Source organism: Myotis daubentonii, chromosome 2 (assembly GCF_963259705.1).
Source record: "Myotis daubentonii chromosome 2, mMyoDau2.1, whole genome shotgun sequence".
NCBI classification, from domain to species: domain Eukaryota; kingdom Metazoa; phylum Chordata; class Mammalia; order Chiroptera; family Vespertilionidae; genus Myotis; species Myotis daubentonii.
This window is the reverse complement of record NC_081841.1, coordinates 127,803,520-127,831,210: the sequence shown is the minus strand read 5'-3', so window position 1 is coordinate 127,831,210 and position 27,691 is coordinate 127,803,520. Positions and strand designations below refer to the sequence as shown.

Below are 27,691 nucleotides of genomic sequence, written 5' to 3'. Positions count from 1 at the left end.
AGTATAACAAAAACAGGTTTTGTTGGGTAACACATGAGGAACTTTACAATCCAGCTGCTTATAATCCTAACATAAAAAGATAGTTTTCAATATTTTATTGTTTCTTCTTCCATATCTTCTCTATGTCTACATAACATTTTTTACATCAATAAGATCACATAATAAATGCAGTTCTGAAATCTGCTGTTTTGACTTTAAACAACATAGCCTGAATATTTTCCTATGTTAATTGATATTCTTTTGTAATGTAATTTTAATGACATATAAGGTGTACACTTTATTCAACTCAGGTCTTAATTCTGTTGAAAAACCTGTTCAGAAGCTCAGGTGTTCCCATTTTATTAATATTAAAAATCCTGATATAAATTATTTTTATGCCTTTATCCTCATTCTTACAGTAGGAATTACAGCAACAAAGGGAATATTTTTAATAAATGTTAAAGATGTTAAATAAATATTGCCAATTTTTCCTCTGTAAAGATGAACCTATATTTACACCACTGTTATTTGCTTGTTTTCCTGAACCCTAGCCAACAATGAATATTATTATTTTTAATCTTCATCAACTGCCCTGACTGGGTGATTCAGTTGGTTAGAGCATTGTTCCATACACCAGAAAATTGCAGGTTTGATTCCCAGGCAGTACACCTACCTAGGTTGGGGGTTTGATCCCCAGTCAGGACACATACAGGAGGCAGCTGATTGATGTTCCTCTCTCACATGGATGTTTCTCACTCTCTCCTCTCTCTCTTTCTCTCTCTCTCTCCATTCATCTCTCTAAAATAAATAAATATGTCCTCAGGTGAGGATTTTAAAAATAATCATTATCAATTGATAGAGGAGGGATAGTATCTTATTCTTGCTTTTATTTGACACTTGCAATTGTAGTAAGAGTGAACATTGTGTCGAAAATGCATTAATCATCTGTATTTCTTCTCTTGGCAGTCCCCACTAATGTCTTTTGCCATTTTCTTTTTGTTGTATTCATCTATTTATTGATTTCTAAGAGCTCATTATATATTAAGGACCTTGACTTTTAATTTAATATGATGCAACATATATTTTTTTCCAGTGCTCTAAACTTTAAAAGGTTATTTAGGACATTTATGCTAAAAATGATAAAAACTACTGACCTTTTAAAAAATTGTATCTGATTTTGGTATTATTCTTAGAAAGTACTTCCTCACCCCAAGATTATATAAATATTGCTTTTTTTCTTCAAATATTGGTATTGTTTTCATTTAATCAGGAATTTATACTAATAAAAGTCTATGTGGTTTGGCCCTGAATCAAGGCCAGCAGTTTGCTGAAGATGCTGGTTTCAAGCAGGAGCCTAAAGAAATGTCTTCCTATGGTCTGTTGGCCATTTCAGAACTTAGGCAATGTAATGGTCAATTCATTAGAAAGAAACATCTGGAAAAAAAAAACTGACTAGCACTATTCTATGGATATTTGGGTTTCCATTTGCAATTATAAACAATGTAGTAAATGGCATTAAGTATGCATATAGAGAGCCAAGTAGGTAGTGATTTTTTTTTTTTTTTTTTTTTGCTAAGTTGAAGTCTTTATGCATTTGAATTTCTATCAAAATGCCAAGGCTGTACCAGTTTATATTCCTGGGCAGGAATGCCTGTTGAAAAATGGGTCATCAGATGGGTATTTGGCAATAGAGAAGTAAAAAATGGCTCTGATGGGTTTTGGTTTTAAGGTTAATTTTCTTGATACATATTGACACTTGGTGAAATTTCTGATCTTTAGTGTGCAGCTTTGTGACATCTATAGTTTGTAAGCACCACTATCACTAAAGATCCTGCATGCTCTTTTTTAAATAAAATTTTTCATCCACTCCTTTGATGCAAAAAAAAAAGTCTATGTGGTCACCACACCCTCATGCTGTGATGCCCTCATGTTGTAACAATCTATCACCAGAACACTGCGTGCACAGCGAGGCGGGTGCAGGTGGACGGGACTTGACGCTGCGTGCTCAGCGTGGAGGCAGGTCCTGGCGGCTCCACGTGGCGATGCTGGGTGTCCTGGCGGGTCCATGCAGTGTGGAGGTGGGGCCCCGGGTTCCAGCCTACCTCTTTGGGGCAATCCATGAGGAGCCCTGGATGGGTGGGCGGGCCTACCTCTTTGGGGAGATAGATCGTGGGGCTCCTGCACTGTGAGAACGCACAGGCCAGGCTACGGAACTCCCCCATAAGTGCACAAATTTAGTGCACTGGGCCTCTAGTATTAAAATGAGATATCAGATAGACTTCTGTCCTCTAAACCAAACATTCACTCTACTGACAAATATTTTCAGTTCTCCTTTCACAGCCTTGTTATATCTAGCTCTTCTGCATAAACTGGCAACTTTAATTGGTCTGCTCTTCAAAATAAGGCTGGATATTAAACTAGTCAAATGACTGAGAAGCTCAGAGTAATTAAAAATGTTAAGTCCCCTTATAATCTTGTAATTAAAAAGTAAATAAAATTGTATTATTTTACCAATTGCAACAATAGTGTACAGTGCCTAAACTAAATTATGATGAACTAAGTCCAAAATGTCACTGTTGGTTATTAAGAAGCAGGGTTCCTTTAACTAAGGCTTTCTTCTCTGATTTTTACATCATTTCTTCCTAAGCCCTCCAGAAGCAGTAACACTACAATGCCTGTGAACCTTCTTTCAAAGTGAACCATGTGGTTACAACAACTTCATCCCTCATCACCATTTCAGTTTCATCCTTCAAACTACTGTGAAAGTCTTATTTTTCTCCAGAAGGCTTTAACAGATTGCTTAGATGAGAATTCAATCACTTTCCTGCCTTCTCGTCATTCTTCATGCACTTCTGTAATATTTACCAGTTACCTCCACCAAATTTCAATCACCTCCAACATGCATGGACCTTTTTTTTAAGTTCACTTTATTTTTTAGAAGTGTTTTAGATTAATAGAAATTGAGAAGATAGTCCAGAAATTCCCATCCAGGATTTGTTTTCTTGTTTGTTTTAATAGTTTATTGATTTTTAGAGAGAGAGGGAGAGGGAGAAACATTGATGTGAGAGCAAAACATTGATCAGTTGCCTCTGCACACCCCCTATTGGGGATCAAGCCCTTTTGGTGCAAGGGACGAAGCCCAACCAACTGAGCCACACTGGCCAGGGTCAGGATTTGTTTTTTTAAGTGAGAATTTTATAACTCTTCTGTATCAGTATGTCTTTTACTTAAGAATGTGGATGAAAAAGGGATTCTATAGAAAGTAATCTTATAGAGTAATCTGATCATAAGTTCTAACTGGACTACTCATGGAATTTAACTTTAGTAAAAAGTTTATCTTTGCCTTAAGACAGTCCTATCCTTGTTTCTGTGCATCTACGTTAACACACCTTCGAAATAAGCCCTAACCACCCTCAAGAGAGCACAGGATCTTGTTAACTAACCTGTAATTCAATCTTTGTCTTGCTTTCTTCCACCTTCACATAATCTTCCTTAAATGTCCTCTTAATTTTGAATACATTAAAAAAAAATCTGTTATTCTCTGGAGCATTTGAGATCTTGCTTCCTGGTGTCTGTTGTCAATTTTGGCTCAAATAAACTCTTGTAACAATTTTCTACAGTTGGACGTTTAAGTACCCATTCTCCACCTCAAAAAATCCCATACTATGTCAGCTTTAATTTTTAAGCTATAAGTAACAAAAAATCCTAATCATTTGGATTAAACAATGAGGCCAATTTGTATCCTCAAAACAGGAAGTTTCATTGTAGAGCAGCTCCTGGGTTAGTTTTTCCAAAGGCTGATATTGTCAGGGACTCATCCTCTTCCTATCATTCCACTTGACCACCTTCAATGTGGAGTTTTTGTTCAGACAAACCCTAGCTCCGGGGAGTATAGCTCCAGGCTATAGCAATTCCAGGCATCCCATCCAGCTTCCCCACCCCACCAAAGTCCATTGGAAGAAGAGTAGCCATCCCTTTTTAGCCTCTCTTTTTGTCATTGAGGAAACCTTTTTTGGAATTCCTTCAGCAGAATTCTCCTCACACCTTATTGGCCAGAAGTGACTTTGCCTAAACAAATGATTTACAAAAATATAGCTTCATTGTTTAGGATTATGCAGGACTTACCCTTGAGCTAGGTATGGAAATGATTCTTCTCCTGAAATATGGACGTCTGAACAAGTTCAGAATATTGTTAGCAAGGAGTAAATAAGGGAATGGATTTTGAGTGGACAACTAATAGTCTGCCACAGATTCTTCCTATTATTTTTTTTATTCTTACCTTTCTTAATTTTTATCTAACAAATGCTATAGTTGAGATTTCCATTGCTTGAATAGTGTTTGATAAATGAATCTAACTCTTGAAAGCACTAGGAGTCGAAGATATAAATCTGGGAGGCATCTGCATAAAAATCACAGTGATCATAATAAAATTGAATGAGATGACCTATAAGTGTGTGGGGGGAAGAGTTCCCAGGATTGAACCTTGGTACACTTCAGTTTTTAGAGGTCAGACATATACAGTGAAATAGCAAAGGGAATTGATAAGGAGTAACCAGAGATATAATCAGAAAAATAGGAATTCAATATCTTGGAAGTCAAATGCAGAAATCATTTCAAGGATGAAAGGGTGGTCAACAATGTCATTTACAGTTTAAATAATATGACTATGTTTTGATTATTAGATTTAGCAATATGGAGGTCATGTTGACCTGGACAAAAACAGTTTAGGTGGAGAGGTAAACAAAAGCATAACTGGGGTAGACTTGAGAAAGAATGAGAGCAGACAATTAGGAAACATCAAGTAGAGTCAACTCTATTAAGGATTTTTGCTGTAAAGAATAACAGAAAAATAGCACAGAAGATAGGACAAATAATAGCTGATAAAAATTATTCAGTAGGTGAGGGTGGGAAAATGACTATACAAGAAAGAGAGAAGAAAATTGCAAAGTAATATACTTGAGTAGAGCACAGGGACTGGAATTTCAATTTTATGTATGAGTACAAGGGTTACTCTTGGCAAGGAGTCAGGATAGTCCGTTTATAATAACAAAAGAAAGGTAGACTGTAAGGTTTCAGATGCAGAGTCAGTTGGATATGCTGTGGACACTTGTGGAACTTCTTTTTTGATTACTCTGATTTTCTCAGTTAAATAGTAAGCAAGTCATTAACTGAGAGTATGGATGGAGTAAAGTAATGAGAAGTGTGAGGAAAGTTACAAAATATGAATAATTGTCAAGGAATGTGAACGATAAAATGGACTAAGGAAATACAGGATGGTAAACTATTTTACTTGGATGTTGCTATATATAGAAATCCAACTTAAAGATAAATATAGACTGGGGAAGGAAGATGGTGACTGGCAAGACTACAGCAAGAGAGAGAGAGAGAGAGAGAGAGAGAGAGAGAGAAGAAGGGGAGTGTGTGGACATGTGTGGTGAGTATGTGTGTGAGCTAGGGAGAATTAGATCCTGCAGGACTTTCGGGGACTGTTGGACCAGGAGGTCTTATACTGCAAGACCCTGCTGCTGCTGCAAACACTTCTGAGCAGAAAGTGCTGGCACAGAAACTATGCCATCTTGAAGGACAGAACTGCTTGTAACTAGGATTCTAGCCTCACCACCACCCAGACTGGCCTCAGACACAAACCTGGACCCTCCAGCCACTCTGGACAAAGACCTGCTACTACAGCTGCAGACCCAGGGAAACCGAGACTCCTGATATCCTAGCCAAATTTCTGTGAGTCACAGTGCACATCCCTTTCCCCGTCAACCCGTCGCAGCAGCCTAGGGCCTGCAGAACCGGTGGCATGCAAGCAGGCCTCCTGCCAACACAGGGCAGCTGTGTAACCTGACCCCCCTAGCAAGTCAGGGACTCTGATTATTGGCACATGCACGTGCGAGGCCCTGTTGAGCGCCAATGACTTTGATGCTCAGTGCACACACACAGGGACTGTTTCTCTTTGTACATGTGCAAGGGGATCCTGATTATTGGTGTGCACATGCAGACTGATTCTTGGTGCACATGCAAGGCCACATTGAGCTCCAGTAACTTTCATCCTCAATGCGTGCATGCGGGGACTCTGTTTCTCATCATGCAGGCACAGGGACCCTAATTCTCAGCACGTGCGTGAGGCCACAACAAGTGCCAAAGACTCTGAATCTTGAGTATCAGCGCACACACACGGGAACTCTGATTCCCAGCGCACACTTGGGAACTCTGATTTCAGCGACTCTGTTTCTCAGTGCACACGTGAAGGGACCCTGATTCTAGGTGCGTGACAAAAGCCACACCAAGCACCAGTGACTCTGATTCTCAGCGCATGCATATGGGGACCCTGATTCTCGGTGCACACATGAGGCTGCACTGAACTCCTGTGACTCTGATTCTCAGTGCAGTCACACAGGGACTCTGATTCTTGGCACAGGCAGCTCCCACCGACCCATGGCAGCCACACATCTCTGTGTCTGAGATCACAACGAAACAATCCCCAAAGAACAGAGAATCACCAAGAAAGGAACTAAATGAAACAGAGACATGTAATATGTCAGGAAAAGAATTCAGTGAACTAGTCATATAATTCATAAACCGATGGACGACGAGAAAATCAACAAGCTATGCAAAAATCAGAAACGAAACAAAAGTGATATAGCTACAAAAAAAAATGCGATGGCGGGTTTAAACAGTAGAATAGGAAAAGTGGAAGACCGAATTAGTGAGTTAGAAGATAAGGTAGATCTGAACACCAACCGGAGAAAAAAATTAAAAAGCAGGAGGAGAGCCAAAGGGAGCTTTGGAACAACAGGACACAAAGTAACATATGTATAATAAGGGTGCCAGAAGGAGAAGAAGAGCAGCAAGAATTAGAGAATATATTTGAAGAAATAATGACAGAAAACTTTTCTGATGTGGGGAAGAAAAAAATCACACAAGTACAGAGTCCCAAGGAAGATGAACCCCAAAAGACCCACACCAAGACATATTGTAATTACAATGACAAACATTAATGACAAAGAGAGAATCATAAAAGACTGAAAGAGAAAGAGAGAGAGTTACCTACAAAGGATCCTACATCAGATTATCAAATGATTTATCAACAAAAACACATCAGGCCAGAAGGGAATGGAATGAAGTATAAAAAGTGATGCAAAGCAAAGGATTGAATCCAATAATTCTCTATCCAACAAGGCTGTCAATCAAAATTGAAGGGGAAATCAGGAGCTTTGCAGATAAAAAAAGGCTAAGGGAGTTTATCACTACCAAGCCAGCAATGCAAGAAATCTAAAGGAAATGCTATAAAAAGAAGAAATAGAAAGGAGGAAGGAACACAGGTATAAAGAATAGAAATGGCTACAAACAAGTACCTATCAATAATAACTTTAAACATAAATTGATTAAATGCTCCAATCAAAAGAAATCGAGTGACTGAATGTATAAGAAAACATGACCCATGTATATGCTGTCTACAAGGGACAGAGTGACCTCAGGAAAAGGGACTCACACAAGCTGAAAGTGAAAGGATGGAAAAACATCTTTCAGGCAAATGTAAATGAAAAAGAAGCTGTGGTAGCAATACTCATATCTGAATAAATAGACCTCAAAGGAAAGACCATAACAAGAGACAAGGAAGGCCACTTCATAATTCTAAAGGGATCAATACAACAAGAGATATAACTCTGGTAAACATATATGCACCCAATACAGGAGCACCCAAATACATTTAAAAAAAATACTGGAAGATATCACGGGAGAGATTGACAGCAATACAATCATAGTAGGAGACTTTAATATCCTATTAACATCACTGGGTAAATCCTCTAGACAAAAAATCAGAAAAGAAAGAGCAATCCTAAACAACCCACTAGATCAGATAGACTTAATCATCATCTTCAGAACATTCCACACCAAAGCTACAGGATATACATTCTTCTCAAGCACACATGGGACATTTTCAAAGATAGATCACATATTGGGACACAGGCAAAGTCTCTTCAAATTCAAGAAGATTGAAATCATATCAAGCATCTTCTCAGATCACAATGACATAATATTAGAAATCAACTACAATAGGAATAATCACAAAAATTCCAACATTTGGAGGCTGAAGAGCATGCTATTAAATAATGATTGGGTTACCAAAGAGATCAAAGAAGAAATAAAAACATCCTTGAAACAAATGACAATGAAAACACAGCAATCCAAAATCTATGAGACACAGTGAAAGCAGTCTTGAGAGGGAAGTTCATAGCAATACGGACCTACCTTAAAAAACAAGAAAAACTGGTAATAATCCATCTGACTCTGCAACTTGAAGAATTAGAAAGAGAGCAACAAGAAAAGCCCAGAGTGAGCAGAAGGAAGGAAATAATAAACATCAGAGCAGAAAAAAATGACATAAAGACCCCCCCAAAATACAAAAGATCAATGAAACTAAGACCTGGTTCTTTGAAAGGATAAACAAGATTGATGAAACAAGCCGGACTCACCAAGAAGCAAAGAGTGAGAGGACCCATATAAACAAAATCAGAAATGAAAGAGGTGAAATAATAACAGAACCCACAGAAATATTAAGAATTGTTAAAAAATACTATGAGCAACTCTATTCCAAAAAACTAGTAAACTTAGAAGAAATGGACATATTCCTAGAAAAATATGACCTTCCAAATCTCGACCAGGAAGAATCAAAAATATCTGAATGGATATAGCCACTTGGCCTGGAGGTCAAACCCTCCCTGGAATTAGCTACAACAATCAAGATTTATCTATAAGACTGCGAACAAAGACCACTAGGGGGTGCACCAAGGAAGCATAACAAAATGTGGAGACAAAGAAACAGGACAAAATTGTCAAAGGAAGAAATAGAGTTCAGAACCACACTTTTAAGGTCTCTCAAGAACTGTTTAGAAGCTGCCGATAAACTTAATGAGATCTACACGAAAACTAATAAGACCCTCGATCTTATATTGGGGAACCAACTAGAAATTAAGCACACACGAACTGAAATAACGAATATTACACAGACGCCCAACAGCAGACCAGAGGATTGCAAGAATCAAGTCAATGATTTGAAATGCGAGGAAGCAAAAAACATCCAACCGGAAAAGCAAAATGAAAAAAGAATCCAAAAATGCGAGGATAGTGTAAGGAGCCTCTGGGACAGCTTCAAGCGTACCAACATCAGAATTATAGGGGTGCCAGAAGATGAGAGAGACCAAGATATTGAAAACCTATTTGAAGAAATAATGACAGAAAACTTCCCCCACCTGGTGAAAGAAATGGACTTACAGGTCCAAGAAGCGCGGAGAACCCCAAACAAAAGGAATCCAAAGAGGACCACACCAAGACACATCATAATTAAAATGCCAAGAGCAAAAGATAAAGAGAGAATCTTAAAAACAGCAAGAGAAAGAAACTCAGTTACCTACAAGGGAATACCCATACGACTGTCAGCTGATTTCTCAACAGAAACTTTGCAGGCCAGAAGGGAGTGGCAAGAAATATTCAAAGTGATGAATACCAAGAACCTACAACCAAGATTACTTTATCCAGCAAAGCTATCATTCAGAATTGAAGGTCACATAAAGAGCTTCACAGATAAGGAAAAGCTAAAGGAGTTCATCACCACCAAACCAGGATTATATGAAATGCTGAAAGGTATCCTTTAAGAAGAGGAAGAGGAAGAAAAAGGTAAAGATACAAATTATGAGCAACAAATATGCATCTATCAACAAGTGAATCTAAGAATCAAGTGAATAAATAATCTGATGAAAAGAATGAACTGTTGATTATAATAGAATCAGGGACATAGAAAGGGAATGGACTGACTATTCTTGGGGGGGAAAGGGGTGTGGGAGATGTGGGAAGAGACTGGACAAAAATCGTGCACCTATGGATGAGGACAGTGGGTGGGGAGTGAGGGTGGAGGGTGGGGCGGGAACTGGGAGGAGGGGAGTTATGGGGGGGGGAAAAAAGGGAACAAATGTAATAATCTGAACAATAAAGATTTAATTTAAAAAAAAAATATCTGAATGGGCTGATAACTATGGAGGAAATTGAAGCAGTGATCAAAAAACTTCCAGAAAAAAAAAAGCCCGGGCCAGATGGTTTCACAGGGAAGTTTTACCAGACATTCAAAGAAAAACTAAAACCTCTCCTTCTCAGACTATTCCAAAAAAAATTAAAAAGGAAGGCACACTTCCAACCTCTTTCTATCAAGCCAGCATCACCCTAATCACAAACCCAGATTAAGGCACTGCAAAGAAAGAAAATTACAGGTCAATATCCCTGATAAATCTAGATGCTAAAATCCTCAACAAAATTCTAGCAAATCACATCCAGAATTACATTAAAAAGATCATACACCATGACCAAGTGGGATTTATTCCTGGGATGCAAGGCTGGTACAATATCCACAAATCAATAAATGTGATGCATCAGATAAACAAATTGAAAGATAAAAATCACATAGTCATATCAATTGATGCAGAAAAGGCATTTGACAAAATCCAACACCCTTTCTTGATAAAAACTCTCAGCAAGGTGGGAATAGAGGGATCAATCCTCAGCATAATAAAAGCCATATATGACAAACCTACAGCCAACATCATACTCAATGGGCAAAAACTAAAACTATTTCCCCTAAGAACAGGAACAAGACAGGGATGACCACTTACACCACTCCTGTTCAACATAGTACTGGAAGTACTAGCTATGGCGATGAGACAAGAAGAAGAAATAAAAGGCATCCAAATTGGAAAAGAAAAAGTAAAACTGTAATTATTTGCAGGTGACATGCTATGGTACATAGAAAACCCTAAAGACTCCATCAAAAAACTAGTAGACTGTCGGGAGCCATGGCACAAGCAACTCCATCTTAGAAACTAGAAGTCTCTAGGTTCCCAGTTGCTAGAAACTAAAAGTTCCAGTTCCCAGTTGCTGGAAGCCACGCATGTCCTGTTGCTAACAATAAAGAATAACTGTCACACACCATTTGTCACATCACAAGCAAATAGCTGCCACTTGCTGATAGGCTAATCGCTACCCACCCCTGCTACCCACCGTCGTCCCTGGAACAATATATATTCTGCCGCTGTAAAATAAAAATTTTGAGGCTTGATCAGAATCTTGTCTTGCCTCCATTCTCTCGTGTCCCTTGTTTGTCTCATTCTCCTAGGGTGTCTCTTCGTTCCCCCGTTGTTGTCCCGCGGGTCGGGACACTCTGGTGCCCAACGTGCGGCTTGGGGACCCCCTGCAAGAGCGTCTGCTTGAAAGCGCCTGGCCAGGCACCCCTTTGAGTCACCGCGCAGTATTGACTCGCGAGTGAAGACTCAGCATTCAGATCGCCGCGGTTTCACCCGACCGTGAGACGGATCGTTGGAGAGGTAGGCAGCGGAACCTTGTCAAACAAGATTTTCAAAATACCTCTTGAGAGCTTTCACCCTTTTTGGCACCCTCTTTGACTGGCCTTTTTAGTTTTCTTTGATCTCCCTCCAGTCCACTAATAAGCGCTTCACCTCGCCGTTCGGGGAAGAATGAAAGGTACCCGAAGCCGGCAGTGAAACCTCTGAATCACTCGGAAAAGTAATTTTTCTCTGGCCCGACCTGTGTCTCCCTCTCTGGCAAACTCTGAGCTCGCTATGTCTTAGTGGTCGATATCCTGGTATGGGGGTTATACATCCCGACCTATGACATCCGAGCAGAGGCCGTAAGGTAAAAGGAGAGCGGTTACATAAGGATCACCAGAGATTTATAAAATTCCGAGCTGACGTGGCACGGGGTTTATACATCCCAGAGGCTTACGCGGAGGAGGAGATCTTGAGAACTACCCAGCCAAAAATAATGGGCAACTCATTGAACTCTCATGAGGTATTTCTAGGTGGGCTCAGGGAGTCCCTCAGGACACAGGGAGTAAGGGTTAAGAAAAAAAGATCTTAGACGATTCTTCTCCTTTATTCATGAAACTTGTCCATGGTTTCCCCTAGAGGGTACTATTGATCATAAACGATGGAAAAGAGTAGACGATGCTCTTCAAGATTTTTATCAAACCTTTGGCCCTGAAAAAATCCCTGTCTCCACCTTCTCATATTGGAATCTTATTCAAGATATCCTTAAGTTCCACCCTAAAGACCCTGACATCCAAGATGTTATAAAAACAGCGGAAACAGCCCTTAGAGATAGTTCCCGGCCACCCTCTGCCTGCCCGTCAATATCTGTTGATATCCCTGAGAAACCCACACTTGCTGAAACTTCCCCTAAAGCAGGATGTGGTGGAAAGAAAAAGGGAGCACAGGGCCATCTAATATGGATGCCCCCTCCCCAGTATTCTAATTTAAAGTCTCCTTCTTGTAATTGAAAAGTTTTACAAAATTTAAAAAAAAGGGGCTGGGATTTCTGTTCACGTGTAAAGAGAAAACCTGGCCCGGTAAAAAACCAGCCCTTTATTAATTAAAAAGGCTAGCCAAGCCTTTCTGATGGAGAAAGGGGCTGCTTCCCTCCTGTAGCAAATTCTTAAAGATTGTGGTCAATTTACATCTGATTGGTCCAGGGTAGGCTAAACCTGTTCTTCCAGGGAAAACAGTCCCCACCTTCCTCCCCCAGGCCAATTTTGAAACTTCCCACAGGCAAGCAAGGGGCAGAAAACAATAGCTACAAGCTTGTTTCTGGACCTTCTCCAAAGGAAAAAATTATGGTCGTTTTAAAATCAAAGGCCAGGCCTGCCTCGCCAGGCTCAAGTGTGACTTTCCAAAGCTGTTGTAAAATTTAAGAACTTGGAGTTTATACCTAGATATCTTGAAATGACATAATACTGAATTAAATAAAATCTAAGTATGCCTCATACAAAATCTAGAGGACAGTATTAAATCTGTTGGTTGATTATGTCTTGCATTTTTAAAGTTTAGTCTTAATGTTACTGATTGAGGTTTCCTCTGAAATAATTATAATTCAAAATATGTTGCTTATTGCTCTGATAAAAAGAGGACTAATTTTGTGATCTCAACTGAAATTTTCAATGCAAAAACCAGTTTAAATTTAATTGATATCTCTTAATAATTATAAGAAGTATATAATTTTTAAACTATATATATATTTGATGGTCTCTCAAGTTAGATTTCAAAACTATAACCAAGAAATGACTTTGGGACATTTCATGGGCCCTGAAATGTTTTCTAAAGTCTATTCTCTTAAAGAATTTTTTAATAAAGCCAATTTAATATACTTAAAATCACATAAAAAGCTTTATTAAATAAAAAATTAATAAATATATATTTTAAGTTTTTGCCTCTAAGAAAGGGCAAAACAAGTTATTTTATTTAAAATTTCTTAAAATATAGCAATAAATTTTAGGATATAATTTAAAATAACAAAAGCTCTTTACTACTACATTTTAAATTAGGCTAAAGATAAACAGTATTTACACCTCGTAAATCAGACATAAAACTTTACTAAATTTACTAACTTTATTAATAAAGATACCTACCATAAAAAGCCAGTATCTTTATAAGCAATTAAATCCTAGTAAAATAAATTCTTCACTCATATTACTAGAATCCCCTGGTTTGTCTGCTGCAGATCGACAATGGACCATGGGAGCCCATCGGGCTGCCTTAGTAAAATAGGAAGATCCTAACAGTATGGAGTTGCTAACTTGGGGAAGAGGGTATACTTGTGCTTAAGTTCCAGATGCAGACCCCAGTGACCGAGTTTGCAATCGGATCTCTAAAGAAGAGGCAGAACACGCTCCAGTGGAGGCGTCCTTGGCAGACCCTTCAGACGGAGATGGCCCCTCCTCACCTGGGGCTCTTTGAAGAGGCTGGATGCGGAAGCTCAAAGCATTCACTCGGAACTCTTGCCAGTAACTTTGGCTGAGGTTCAGTGGACTCATATAATTAATCCACCAACCTTCACTCTGCAGACTTGGACTAATCCTGTTCCTCCTCCTTACCTTTTGCTTATTGATATTATTCATATTAACCCATTGGGATCTATTGTGCATGGGAATCAAGGGTTTAAGATCACCTGTTCAGGTTGTAACCTTACTAACTGTATCTCCACTGAGGTGGGACCATTTGATGTTATGCTCTTGCACCAACCTGCCTTTGTAATAATACCTGTGAATGTGACTGGGAAGTGGTATCAGCATACAGGGTTGGAAGTTCTGAAGCAGTTGCATGGACTTTTAGACAGGCCTAAGAGATTTCCCCCTTGTCAGCTTTTTCCTATTCCTAACCTTTGGCCCCTGGGCCTTTAGAAAATTAACAAACTTTATAAAACAACAAGTTGATAGCATTCTGGCCAAACCTATTCAGGTACACTACCACCGTCTAGCTATGTTAGACCGTGAACGTGATTATAATGACTGCCAAAACTCTCTCCCTGCGGGGACAGCATAAAGCCAGAGGGATGCTTGCCTACTCCCCATAGTAGGAGAAAGGCATGGGCACCGACCTGGGTGCATGGCAAAGCACTGCAAGGGAAGGTCACAAAATTTTTCTTCTACCTCCTCTGGATTTCCCTGTGAGCACACCTGGTTTGCATAGAGGTTGGTATCCATACATAACTATTGGCTCTGCCTCTCCTCCCCAAAAGATACCAAGAGCCATTGGCGGTGGGATCCCACAATCCCACGGGAGGAACCAGGTCCCTACTCCCCCAGTCGGTTAAAGCCCACCCCTAATTAAAGAAAAAGGGAGGAAATGTCGGGAGCCATGGCACAAGCAACTCCATCTTAGAAACTAGAAGTCTCTAGGTTCCCAGTTGCTAGAAACTAAAAGTTCCAGTTCCCAGTTGCTGGAAGCCACGCGTGTCCTGTAGCTAACAATAAAGAATAACTGTCACACACCATTTGTCACATCACAAGCAAATAGCTGCCACTTGCTGATAGGCTAATCGCTACCCACCCCTGCTACCCACCGTCGTCCCTGGAACAATATATATTCTGCCGCTGTAAAATAAAAATTTTGAGGCTTGATCAGAATCTTGTCTTGCCTCCATTCTCTCGTGTCCCTTGTTTGTCTCATTCTCCTAGGGTGTCTCTTCGTTCCCACGTTGTTGTCCCGCGGGTCGGGACAGTAGACTCAATAAATGAATTCAGCAATATAGCAGGATACAAAATTAACAACCAGAAGTCTAGGGCTTTTTTATACACCAATAATGAACTCACAGAAAGAGAAACTAAAAAAACAATCCCATTTACCATTGCAACCAAAAAAAAATTAAGATAACTAAAAATAAATTTAACCAAGGAGGTAAAGGACTTGTACTCTGGAAATTACAGAATGCTGAAAAAAGAGATAGAGGAAGACATAACCAAATGGAAAAATATACCATGTTCTTAGTTTGGTAGAATCAACAACATTAAAATGTCTATACTACCCAAAGCAATCTATAAATTTAATGCAATCCCCATTAAAATACTAACAGCATACTTCAAAGACCTAGAACAAACTCTCCAAAAATTCATGTGGAATTAAAAAAGAACCCAAATAGCTGCATCAATCTTGAGAAAGAAGAACAAATTTGGAAGGATCACAATACCAGATATCAAGCTATATTACAAAGCCACTGTTCTCAAAACTGCCTGGTACTGGCATAAGAACAGACATATAGACCAGTGGAACAAAGCAGAGAACCCACTCATCTGCTGATGGGCACTTAGGCTGTTTCCAAATCTTAGCTATGGTGAATTGTGCTTCTATGAACATAGGAGTGCATATATCCTTTCCAATTGGTGTTTCTAGTTTCTTGGGATATATTCCTAGAAGTGAGATCACTGGGTCAAATGGGAGTTCCATTTTTAGTTTTTTGAGGAAACTCTATACTGTCCTCCACAGTGGCTGCACCAGTTTGCATTCCCACCAGCAGTACATGAGGGTTCCTTTTTTTCCACATCCTCACCAGCACTTGTCAGTTATTGGTTTGTTGATGACAGCCATTCTGACAGGTGTGAGATGGTACCTCATTATCTTTTTGATTTGCATCTCTCAGATGATAAGTGACTTTGAACATGTTTTCATATGTCTTTTGGCCTTTCTTATGACCTCTTTCAAAAAGTGTCTAGTTAGGTCCTTTGCCCATTTTTTTGATTGGGTTGTTTATCTTCTTTTTGTTAAGTTGTATGAGTTCCCTATAAATGTTGGAGATTAAACCCTTCTCGGTGATAACATTGGCAAATATGTTCTCCCATGCAGTGGGCTTTCTTGTTTTTTTGTTGTTGTTGTTTTTGTTGTTGATGGTTTCTTTTGCTGTGCAGAAGCTTTTTATTTTGATGTAGTCCCATTTGTTTATTTTCTCTTTCATTTCCATTGCCCTAGGGCAGTGATGGCGAACCTTTTGAGCTCAGCGTGTCAGCATTTTGAAAAAACCTAACTTAATTCTGGTGTCATGTCACATATAGGAATTTTTTGATATTTGCAACCATAGTAAAACAAAGATTTATATTTTTGATATTTATTTTATATATTTAAATGCCATTTAACAAAGAAAAATCAACCAAAAAAATGAATTCACGTGTCATCTCTGACACATGTGTCATAGGTTCGCCATCACTGCCCTAGGGGCTGTATCGGTGAAGATATGACTTTGGCATATGTCTGAGACTTTGTTGCGTGTAGATTCCTCTAGTATTTTTTTATGTTTTCCTGTCTTATGTTTAAGCCTTTATCCATTTTGAATTTATTTTTGTGTATGGTGTAAGTTGGTGGTCTCTAGTGTTTTGTTTTTTGTTTGTTTTGTTTTTTTCATGTATCTGTCCAATTTTTCCAACACCATTAATTGAAAAGACAATCTTGACTCCATTGTATATTCTTGCCTCTGTACATCTACACAATGGAATACTACGCTGCAGTAAAAAAAAAAAAAAAAAAAGAATTCTTACCATTTGCAATAGCATGGATGGAACTGGAGAGCATTATGCTAAGTGAAATAAGCCAGTCAGAGAAAGATAAATATCACTCATTTATGGAATATAAAGAACATCATAAGCCGATGAACAAAAATAGATACAGAGACAAAGAAGCATCAAACAGACTGTCAAGCTACAGCGTGGAAGCAGGAGAGGGTTGGCCAGGGGGAGTAAGAGATCAACTGAAGGACTTGTATGCATGCATATAAGCAAACCAATGGACACACAGACACTGGGTGGAGTGAGGGGGGGGGGGGCATGTGCTGGAGAATAGGGGAGGCCGAGGGAGGTCAATGGGGGAAGAAGGAGACATATGTACTACTATTTGTAATACTTTAAATAATAAAAAAAGAGAAAAAAATAGATAAAATATAAAATGAGCTCATCTGGGCTTACAATTAAATTGAGTAAGAAGGTTCCAGGAAAACACATTAGTATAGTATCTCGGTAGTTGAGAAACCCTCTCTTAGAAGAGAGAGAAACCACTATTACTTTCATTCAAAGTAGCTCCCCAGGTATATTTGTTTTATTCCTAGATAATTGTAGGTGTTTAAGCTAACAAGATAGGTCATGTTAGCATGATATATTCCAAACTCATATTCCAGGTGCTCTGGACCTTAACATTGTTAGGCACATGTCACAGCTTCCTGATAAAGCAAGCAGCTCTGACAGAAGCTCTGTACTGGATTAGTTACCTGGAAATACATATCAAAGTGATTAAAACTATGTGCTCAGCTGCCACCTATTCTGGAATACTGAGTTCAGTTCTTTCAACTGTGTTCCTAGTTGAACTGGTTGCTCATCTACACTGTGCTTGTTTCTTCATCTATAAATAATGATAAAAATAAAGTTTTGTGACTATTGTTGAATAGACTAATGAAGTAAGGCATTCAGAACAGTGTTGACACATAGCAAGGGCTCATAAATATTTTCTGCTTTTATGATTATTGGTTATTATTCAAGATCTAAAGGGCTCCTAGAACTGGTAACTTGGAAGAATAAATCAGAAACTGGCCCTCCCTAAATATGGACATCATGACTGGAGTGGAGGTCATGTGGGTTTTAGTGATTTTTTTTTAAGTTCAAATAAAATTATTTTCCTTGGGGCTTTCAACACAAAGTTGTTAATTAAACAATAACAATATCAGGAACACTGAGTTAATTATACACAAATACATATATATATACTAGAGGCCCGGTGCACAAAAATTTGTGCACTTGGGGGGGAGGGTGGGGTCCCTCAGCCCGGCCTCTGCCCTCTCCCAGTCTGGGACCCCTCGGGAGATAACGACCTGCTGGCTTAGGCCTGCTCCCTGGTGGCAGAGGGCAGGCCTAATCCCTAGGTGCAGCCCTTGGTTGGGCTCAAGGCAGGGCCGATTGGGGAGTTGGAGCACCGCCCCCTGTCATGCACAGAGCAGGGCGGACCGGGAGGTTGTGATGCCACCCTCAGTCACGCTCAGGGTAGGGCCGATTGGGGGGTTGGGGCACCGCCCCCTGTCACACTCAAGGCAGGGAGCATGGGGAGGTTGCAGCGCCACCCCCTGTCACGCACAGAGCAGGGCCAATAAGGGGGTTGGGGCGCTGCCCCCTGTCATGCACAGAGCAGGACCCATCAGGGGGGTTGGGGCTCCGTACCCTGTCATGCACAGAGCAGGCCAATCAGGGGGTTGGGGAGCTCCCCCCTGTCACACGCAGAGCAGGGTCAATCGGGGTTGGGGAGCTCCCCGCTGTCACGCACAGAGCAGGGTTGATCGGGGTTTGGGGAGCTCCCCACTGTCATGCACAGAGCAGGGCCCATCAGGGGGTTGAGGAGCTCCCCCCTGTCACTCACAGAGTGGGGCCAATAAGGGAGTTGGGGCACCGCCCCCTGTCACACACAGAGCCACAGGGCGATCAGGGGGTTGGGGCGCTGCCCCCTGTCATGCTGATCCCGGTGCCGGGAGGCCTCGCGGCTCCGCTGATCCTGGTGCTGGGAGGCATATTACCTTTTTACTATATAGAATAGAGGCCTGGTGCATGGGTGGGGGCTGGCTCGTTTTCCCTGAAAGGTGTCCTGGATCAGGGTGGGGGTCCCCACTGGGGTGCCTGGCCAGTCTGGGTGAGGGGCTGAGGGCTGTTTTCAGGCTGGGACTGAAGCTCCCAACTGCTCCTTTTTTTCTTTTTCTTTTTTTATTCTGGGCCAGCTTTAGCTCTGAGGCTCCAGCTCTTAGGCCTCCGCTCCTGAAAGCAGGTATCTGGTTTGTTTTGGTTCTATAATCGAAACTCTGTATCAACTCCAGCTCTGAGATCCCAGGCTCGCTGAAAGCAGGTTTCTGGGGTTTTGTTTAGCTTCTATATTTGTTACAATGTTTCTTAAACTGCAGGCTCAGAGGCCTGCAAAGCAGGCGGGGAACGTTGGTTTCCTCCGTCACTGAAGCAAGCAAGCCCCATGTTAGTTTCAAGCTGCCTGGCTGCCGGCCACCATCTTGGCTGGCAGTTAATTTGCATATCTCGCTGATTAGCCAATGGGAAGGGTAGCGGTCGTACGCCAATTACCATGTTTCTCTTTTATTAGATAGGATATTAGTATTAGGTAGTTATATTTAGAAATTTAACCTCCATGTGAGAACATCTCACTGGGTAGGAATTAGCATAATGTTCTACTCCTGACAACAGACAGTCTCAGTTTGGCTGGAATTTGTATGCCCTTTACCTTGGTTTCCCCAAGGTACTAGTGGGTTAGCTGATTACTTTGTAACACTGTTTCTGGAAGCTTTCTCTCCATTTTGAATGGAATTCTCACATCCAAGGCTTTTGTCTTCATTGCTTCTAGTCTGCAGCTTTTCTCTATTTTGCATTTTGCCTCTTTTGACTGAACAACACCTTTCCTCTCTCCCTAGATCCAAGCAGGAAATTGCAATTCTCGTTTTTTCAGTTACTGCTAGTTCCACAGATTGGAATGTGTTCATCTACAAGGGTAAAAGGCAATGTGATTAGGGATACCTGGAGCCTTGAGATCTGCTCGCTATATGTTCAGGGTATATCAATCTTATCAAAGATAAATTATACAAACTACTTTAGTATAAAATAAATACAAATATATTGTGCTAAATGTTCATAATGATTTAAGATGAAACACAAGACACAAAGAAATTCTACTTCATGAAGTCAACCACTTCAAATAATATTCTAGATGTTTGTTCCCCAAATTCTGCCAAATTGAAGAATTTTAATACATTTATTATCTAGACTACTTCCTTGTCCAAAATGGTTAGTAACTTCCATTGCCTTCAGATAATGCTCAAATCCTTTAGTTGTAGTTCATTGTAAAGGGCACCAATGAGACAGCTCTGAGATAGCACAGGGAAATAATTTAGCAGACAAGACTGCAAAGGCTCTGGCTCAAAAACTTTATTCACAGGGGGCTTTATTCCTGGGGGCCTTGCCTTCCTTTCCCAGACCCAATACACCCAATTTGAGAAAGAATGGCCAGAATTTAGAGCCTATACTATTAACACGGAAAGATGGTATACCCTCAACAACAAATTCAATCTCCCCCAGGCAACCCAAGGGAAAACACTTAAATGTCCATTAGCCCCTCCAGTCCTTCCAGGAGCTTACCCAGGAGAAGACTGACAACTAGACTTTACCCAGATGCCAAAGGATAAGAGAGTAAAATACCTTTTAGTTTTTATTGATACTTTCACTGAATGGATAGAAGCATATCCTACTAAGACAGAAAGGGTTTCAGAAGTAGCAAAAGCTTTACTTAAAAGAACTAATCCCCAGTTTGGCCTACCCCAGTACCTACAAAGTGTTAATGGACCTTACTTTATATATCAGGTCACCCAACAACTAGGTACCTCCCTAGGAATTCAGTATCACCTACATTCTTCATGGAGGCCCCAAACATGGGGAAAGGTAGAAAGGGCTAATTTTACTTTAAAGTCCATCATTAGAAAACTAAGCCAGGAAACAATCTATAGGGTCGAAACCTTTCCTATAGCTCTTCTTCAGGTACAAATTGCCCCCATGACCCTCTCTGAAGTTAAGCCCTTATGAAATGCTGTATGGATGGCCTTTCCAATATTCAGATATCCTATTCTATTCTGAATTCCTTACCTTAAAGGAATACATATGTAATATCCCTCAGACAAGTTCAAACCCATCTCAAACCCTTCAGTGTTCTTGAAAACTCATAGAGTCCCTATTGCCATGTACTTATAGTTATACCCCCTTTATTTTTTGTAGAATTATTATTCTCTGATGCTAACAACTTGCTTTAACTACCATTTCTCTGTAACCATGCTCTGTCCACACCACTGGACAGTATTTTCTCCCATGATCTGAATGTAATCAAAAATTTCCAACACCTGCCTTACATTTTCAGGCAGGCCAAGTCTCAGGCCTGTCCTGGCCATTCTTCTCCATAGTATCATTTTATTAACCAAATCCTATATAATAAAAGCCTCATATGCTAAGTGTCTGACTGTTTGTTCAACTGTTTGACCAGTCACTATAACATGCACTGACCACTAGGGGGCAGATGCAAGTAGGTTAGTTGCTGCTGGGGTCCAGCAGATCGGGACTGGGCGAGATGGGCTGGACATGTCCTGGAACTCTCCAGCGGTCCCTCCCTGGCCCCAATTGTGCACCAGTGGGGTCCTTCGGCCTGGCCTGCACCCTCTTGCAATCCAGGACCCCTCAGGGGATGTCAGAGAGCCAGTTTCAACCTGATCCCCACAGGCCAAGCCGAGGGACCCCACAGGTGCACGAATTTGTACACCGGGCCTCTAGTACATTATAACCAAATTATTAACAACATCAATAAGGAAGATTACCTGGCACTAAATGTCAGCATTTGGTAGACAAATGTCCACATTTGAACTTTTAGTGCATGGGTGGTTTTGTTGAGGGAAGACAAGAAATCAATATTCCTCTATGACCAATAGCATTCTGGTTTGTTACCCATTCATAAAATGTGATAAAACTAAAAGAGAGAGGTAAAGCCAGGGCCAGCCTCTGAGTTCACCCAGATAGTTTGTAAGTGCAGTGTGCCACAATTTTCGCAGCGGGGTTCAGGATCTGAAGGAGGGGCCGATGCACAAATGAAAATACTATACAAGAAATATGAATTTAGAAGGCATTGGTGGCCTGGAGGAGCCTCTTTCTTAAAGAGACACAGCCAAGACTGGGTCCCGTCTGCTTTTTATTCAGTTTTAAATACACATCTTGCCTTCTAGCAATGCATACAAGCATATCAAAGGTAAAGTTTGGCAAACAGTAAAAGGATTATCAGGTTAGGGAATTGCCTTGGGCCACGACTATCTCAACAATCGGTGCTTAGCGTCAGCCCTACTAACCATGTTCCTTGGTGCACTGACAGTATCAGCAAGTGGTAGCTTCCCATATCTTTCCCTTTTTGTTTTCTTAATAAATCTTGAAAAATGTATGCCATCTGTAGGGCTTGAGTGCTCTTAAGACTCTTCATTCCACATCTGCAGACTAGAAATAAACATATAATAAGAATGAGACAGACAATAGTGGATATGCTAAGAGGCAGATGTAGGGAGATCCAATAAAAGAATTGAGTTCTTTCATGTTCTTTTTAAATTGCTGTCAGGCATCTAAAGAACTAGTTTGTAGTAGACTCCTTTCTGGGCCATCAGTTCTTTATGGGTCCCCTTCTCAATCACTGTCCCCTGTGACATGATAGCAATGATATTCAAGTTCTGGATGGTGGACAAACAGTGGGCAATGACAATCAGGTCCGACCTTTTCTGGCTTTGTCTAGGGCAGTCTGCACCGTCCCACAACTGATGACTGCTAGCATGTCAAGGAAAACATTCCCAGGTATTCTCGGGGTTCTTGTTTCCTCACAAACTCCTCAGCTTTCTGGATTATCTTCTTTACCATGCCCCAGGTCATTTCCAGACTGTTTCTCATCTGTCTCATTCTCCTCCCATTCCTTATCGTCAGCATGTTGCTTGGGGCTACTGCTATCTGTGGCTGGAGTAGTCTTTTGTCTGCAGCCACAGGTACAGGGTGAGGCTCCAGGTGCAAGGTCCTCATTAGTCTGGTTAGTTCCTCTCTTGGATCCATGTTAAAGTTTAATGTTCCTTGCAGTAATCCACATGGGCTTGGATGAATTTTCTGGAAATACACAAGGATATCTTGGACCAAAGGTTAACAAAGGGTCAGGACCCTTCCATAAACCAGACTTGGGATCCTTCCATTTAACAAAACCAGTTTTCTTTTGGCTTACTATGACACCAGTGTACCATAATTTTATTGGTGTCTTGCCATCAGTGTTACAAGTAAAAAAATTTAAAGTAATTAAGGCTTGGTGTAGGCTACCTATAGGAGATTTCTCCAGCATCACTATTCCCGCTTTTTGTTTTTCAAATGGGATTTTAGCCACTGATGTTGGCATTCTATAATTGCCTGTCCTTAGGAATTGTATGGTATTTCTGTAATGTGTTGAATTTTTACAAAATTGCTGGAAATGAGTTAGTGTATGTAGGTTTATTGTCAGTTTTAATAATTTTTGGAATTCCTATGATGGCAAAAGTAGTTAGGCAATGACTAATGACCTGTTTTGCCATTTCCCCTGTAGATGCTGTGGCCCATAGGACCTTTGAAAAAGTGTCCACAGAAACATGCACTGCCCCATGGTGTCCAAAAGGAGTTCAGTGTTACATCCATTTGCCAGATATGGTCCCTTATCAATCCTCGAGGATTAATTCCTGTTTTAGGCCCTTGAGGCAGATGTAATATGCAAGTGGGACATTCCTTGATAATCTGTTTTGCCTGCTGTTAAGTGATTGAGAATTGTTTAGACAACATTTTGGCAGGCTGACATAAAAGCTGATGAGATTCTGTGTCCTGTTCTAATAAAGCAACCAATTGATCAGCATATGAATTTCCTTTTGTTAAAGGACCAGGAAGAATGGTATGAGCCCTGATATGAGGGATATTGTTTTTGCTATACAATTTGCTGTACCTGTTTAAATAGTATAAATAGACTTTGGTCACTGAGCCATTTTAATCGAGCAGTCTCAATTCTGTTTACCAGGCCAGCAGCATAGGCAGAATCAGAAATAATATTAAGAGGCACTTGGATGCCCTAACCAGTTTGGCTCAGTGGATAGGGCGTTGGCCTGCAGACTGAAGGGTCCCAGGTTCGATTCTGGTCAAGGGCATGTACCTTGGTTGAGGGCACACCCCCAGTAGGGAGTGTGCAGGAGGCAGCTGATCAATGTTTCTCTCTCATCGATGTTTCTAATTCTCTATCCCTCTCCCTTCCTCTCTGTAAAAACCAATAAAATATATATATAAAAAGAGGCACTTAGAAATTTTGCAATGCAGCCTTGATAGCTTCTAATTCAATTCTTTGCACAGAAGTGTGACTAGTCTGGATGACGCAGTCTGAGTCCATGGTATGATAAGCAGCTTTACCATTAGATGAACCATCAGTAAAAATAGTTAATGCTCCAGGAATAGGCTCTGGCCTAGTATTTCTTGGTATAATAATAGGAATCCTATCTAATAAAAGAGAAACATGGTAATTAGCACATGACCGCTACCCTTCCCATTGGCTAATCAGGGAGATATGCAAATTAACTGCCAGCCAAGATGGCGGCCAGCAGCCAGGCAGCTGGAAGCTAACATGAGGCTTGCTTGGTTCAGTGACAGAGGACTACAACATTCCCTGCCTGCTGCTGCCGGCCTCTGAGCTGCAACTCTAAGCAACTATGTTACAAATATAGAAGCTAAACAAAACCCCAGAAACCTGATTTAGTTGCCGGGCTTCAGCCAGGAGGATTGCAACATTGTTTCAAATACTGCCGGAAGCCGGTCCATCCTTGCTGCTTGACACAGTCGCTGCAGGAAAGAAACATCTGCACAGCATATGTTTCAAGGGACCTGGCGTATATAGCATACTGTTCTTAATATGTTTGCTCCCCTTAGCGCTGTGTGTTTTAACCAAGGTCACCTCTCCGAGAAAGGTTGTTTCCCCAGGTAGGAATTTTTCCCTGAAGTCAGGGAAGGGATGAAACTCCTTAACTAAGTGCCAGGCGGGTAGTTAATCACTACAAACAATCATGCTTAAGCTACATAATCTTTACTCCCTGGAATGGAGATAAGAAACGCCCTAACCTTTGTAACAGAAATTGACAGGATTAAAATCAACTGGTATAAATACGGATGTAACAAGACAATAAACAGCAGAACCTCTCTGGAAATCGAGACCAGAACTTGGCTGGAGATCCTGGCTAGGCTGCTGATCAACTGAACCCTGTCTCCGTGTCCTTCCTTCTTCGCCGACTCCGTCCACACCTTTGGGGAACCCCTGGACTCGCTGGGGCAGGACTCCGGCAAAATACAGAAGGTAAACAAAGGCCAGGAACCTGCTTTCAGCAGTGGAGGCCTAAGAGCTGGAGCCTCAGAGCTAAAGCTGGCCCAGAATTTAAAAAAAAGAAAAAAAGGAGCAGTTGGGAGCTTCAGTCACCCGCCAGCCTGAAAACAGCCCTCAGCCCCTCACCCAGACTGGCCAGGCACCCCAGTGGGGACCCCCACCCTGAAGGGTGTGTGACCAGATGCAAACAGCCATCATCCCCTCATCCAGGCTGGCCAGGCACTCCAGTAGGGACCCCACCCTGATCCAGGACACCCTTCAGGGCAAACCAGCCGGCCCCCACCCGTGCACCAGGCCTCTATTCTATATAGTAAAAGGGTAATATGCCTCCCAGCACCAGGATCAGTGGAGCCGTGAGGCCTCCCGGCACCGGAATCAGTGTGACAGGGGGCAGCTCCCAGACCCCCTGATTGCCCTGCGGCTCTGTGTGTGACAGGGGGCAGGGCCACAACCTCCCTATCGTCCCTGTTCTCTTCGTGACAGGGGAAGGAATCCCAACCCCCTGATCAGCCCTGCTCTGTGCCTGATAGGGGGGAGCTCCCCAACCCCCTGATCGCCCTGTGGCTCTGTGTGACAGGGTGCGGCACCCCAACCCCCCCCCCCCCCCACGGGCCCTGCTCTGTGTGTGACGGGGTAGAGCCATAACCTCACCATCGGCCCTGCCCTGAGTGTGACAGTGGTGGTGCTCCAACCCCCTGATCGGCCCTGCTCTGTGTGTGACAGGGGGTGATGCCCCAACTCCCCTATTGGCCCTACTCTGTTAGTGACAGGGGGGAGCTCCCCAACCCCTGATCAGCCCTGCTCTGTGCGTGACAGGGGGAACTCCCCAACCCCCTGATGGGCCCTGCTCTGTGCGTGACAGGGGGTGGCGCTGCAACCTGCCCATCGACCCTGCCTTGAGTGTGACAGGGGGCGGTGCCCCAACCCCCCAATCGGCCCTACCCTGAGCGTGACTGAGGGTGGCATCGCAACCTCCCGATCCGCCCTGCTCTGTGCATGACAGGGGAGAGCTCCCCAACCCCCCTGATCGGCCCTGCTCTGTGCGTGACAGGGGGCGGCGCCCCAACTCCCCAATCGGCCCTGCCTTGAGCCGGACCAGGGGTTGAACCTAGGGATTGGGCCTGCCCTCTGCCACCTGGGAGCAGGCCTAAGCCAGCAGGTCGTTATCTCCCGAGGGGTCCCAGACTGCAAGAGGGCACAGGCCGGACTGAGGGACACCCCCTCCCCCCCAAGTGCACAAATTTTTATGCACCAGGCCTCTAGTATAATATAAAAATTGTAATAATTTGTCTTTTAGTAGGTGACAACTAAGTTCCCCTGAATATCCATTTAGTCCAATCTGCCAATTCAAATCAGCCTGAAATAACATTTCTAATTACTTCCCAGTGAGGGAAAGATGGATGTATTGGGGTTCTTCTCCTCTAAGCTGCTTGCAGTGCTTTCTGAGTTGAGATATTAATTGAGCCATGAGTTCTATATATGTAACCACAGTTTTAGAAGATTGATGCCCTAGGTGGACCCACTCAATAATAGTAGAAGAGTTTTTATTTTGGAAAATGACTCCAGTGGGACTATTTGCAGTAGGATTAACTTGTCCTAATAAAGGCAATTCAGGCTGTACCAGTGCTACTTGGGCTGAGGAGATTGCCTGCTCAATTCTTAGTAACTCCTCCCTAGCTTCATCTGTTAATGTTCAAGGAAAGATTAGAGTCACCCCTAAGTATATTGAATAAATTTGTCATTTTTCCCATAGAGATTTTTAGATAAGGCCGTAACTAATTAATGTCCTCTAATAATTTCTAAAAGTCATTTAAGGTCTTAAGACAATTCTGTTGTATTTCTATCTTTTGAGGCCTAATACATTGATTTTCAATTATGGTTCCTAGATATTTGAAGGGCGTTTCTTTCTGTACCTTTCTTGAGCAATTTTTAAGCCTCATTGAGGGAGTTTCTTTTTAGTTGGGTAAACATTGCTAAAGTTTGCTTTTCCTGTGGGCTTGCCATAAATTGCTACATTAAAGACTTCTACTTTCATTTAAACAGAACAACCAACTTGGTTGCTTTTCAGAAAAATGGGTAGGAGAGAAACACGCTGGCCCATACTGCAATGCATACATCTCAAGCAAAAGCAACTTTCTTTTTATTTATGGTGTCTCATTAATGGTGAGATTTAATGCTTGAATAATAACTTTTAGTTTACTTTGTAAATAGTAGCAGAAGAGATTTTAAAATTTCTCCTTTTTAAGCTTAAGTTTACTTCTAACTGCATTCTTTTTGGCTGGTGCTTATTTGCCTACGTATGCAAATTTTACTTTGGACTTTATTAGAACCAATTGCTCATTAAATATTGGCTTCTCATATAAATGAGTTTATATGAGACCTTGATTATATTGAGAAAAGCCTACTTATTAAGTAAT

General features: G+C 41.5%; 1 non-coding gene and 1 pseudogene across 1 annotated transcript; both read left to right on the top strand.

Moving 5' to 3' along the window:
• The first annotated feature begins 1,278 nt into the window (after window positions 1-1,278).
• Window positions 1,279-1,415, top strand: LOC132229009 (small nucleolar RNA SNORA2/SNORA34 family). Its single transcript, XR_009451588.1, has one exon. It is a non-coding gene; the product is annotated as a small nucleolar RNA SNORA2/SNORA34 family (small nucleolar RNA).
• A 5,152-nt stretch (window positions 1,416-6,567) lies between these two features.
• Window positions 6,568-27,691, top strand: part of LOC132226678 (ER lumen protein-retaining receptor 2-like) — a 61,717-nt pseudogene continuing 40,593 nt past the window's right edge.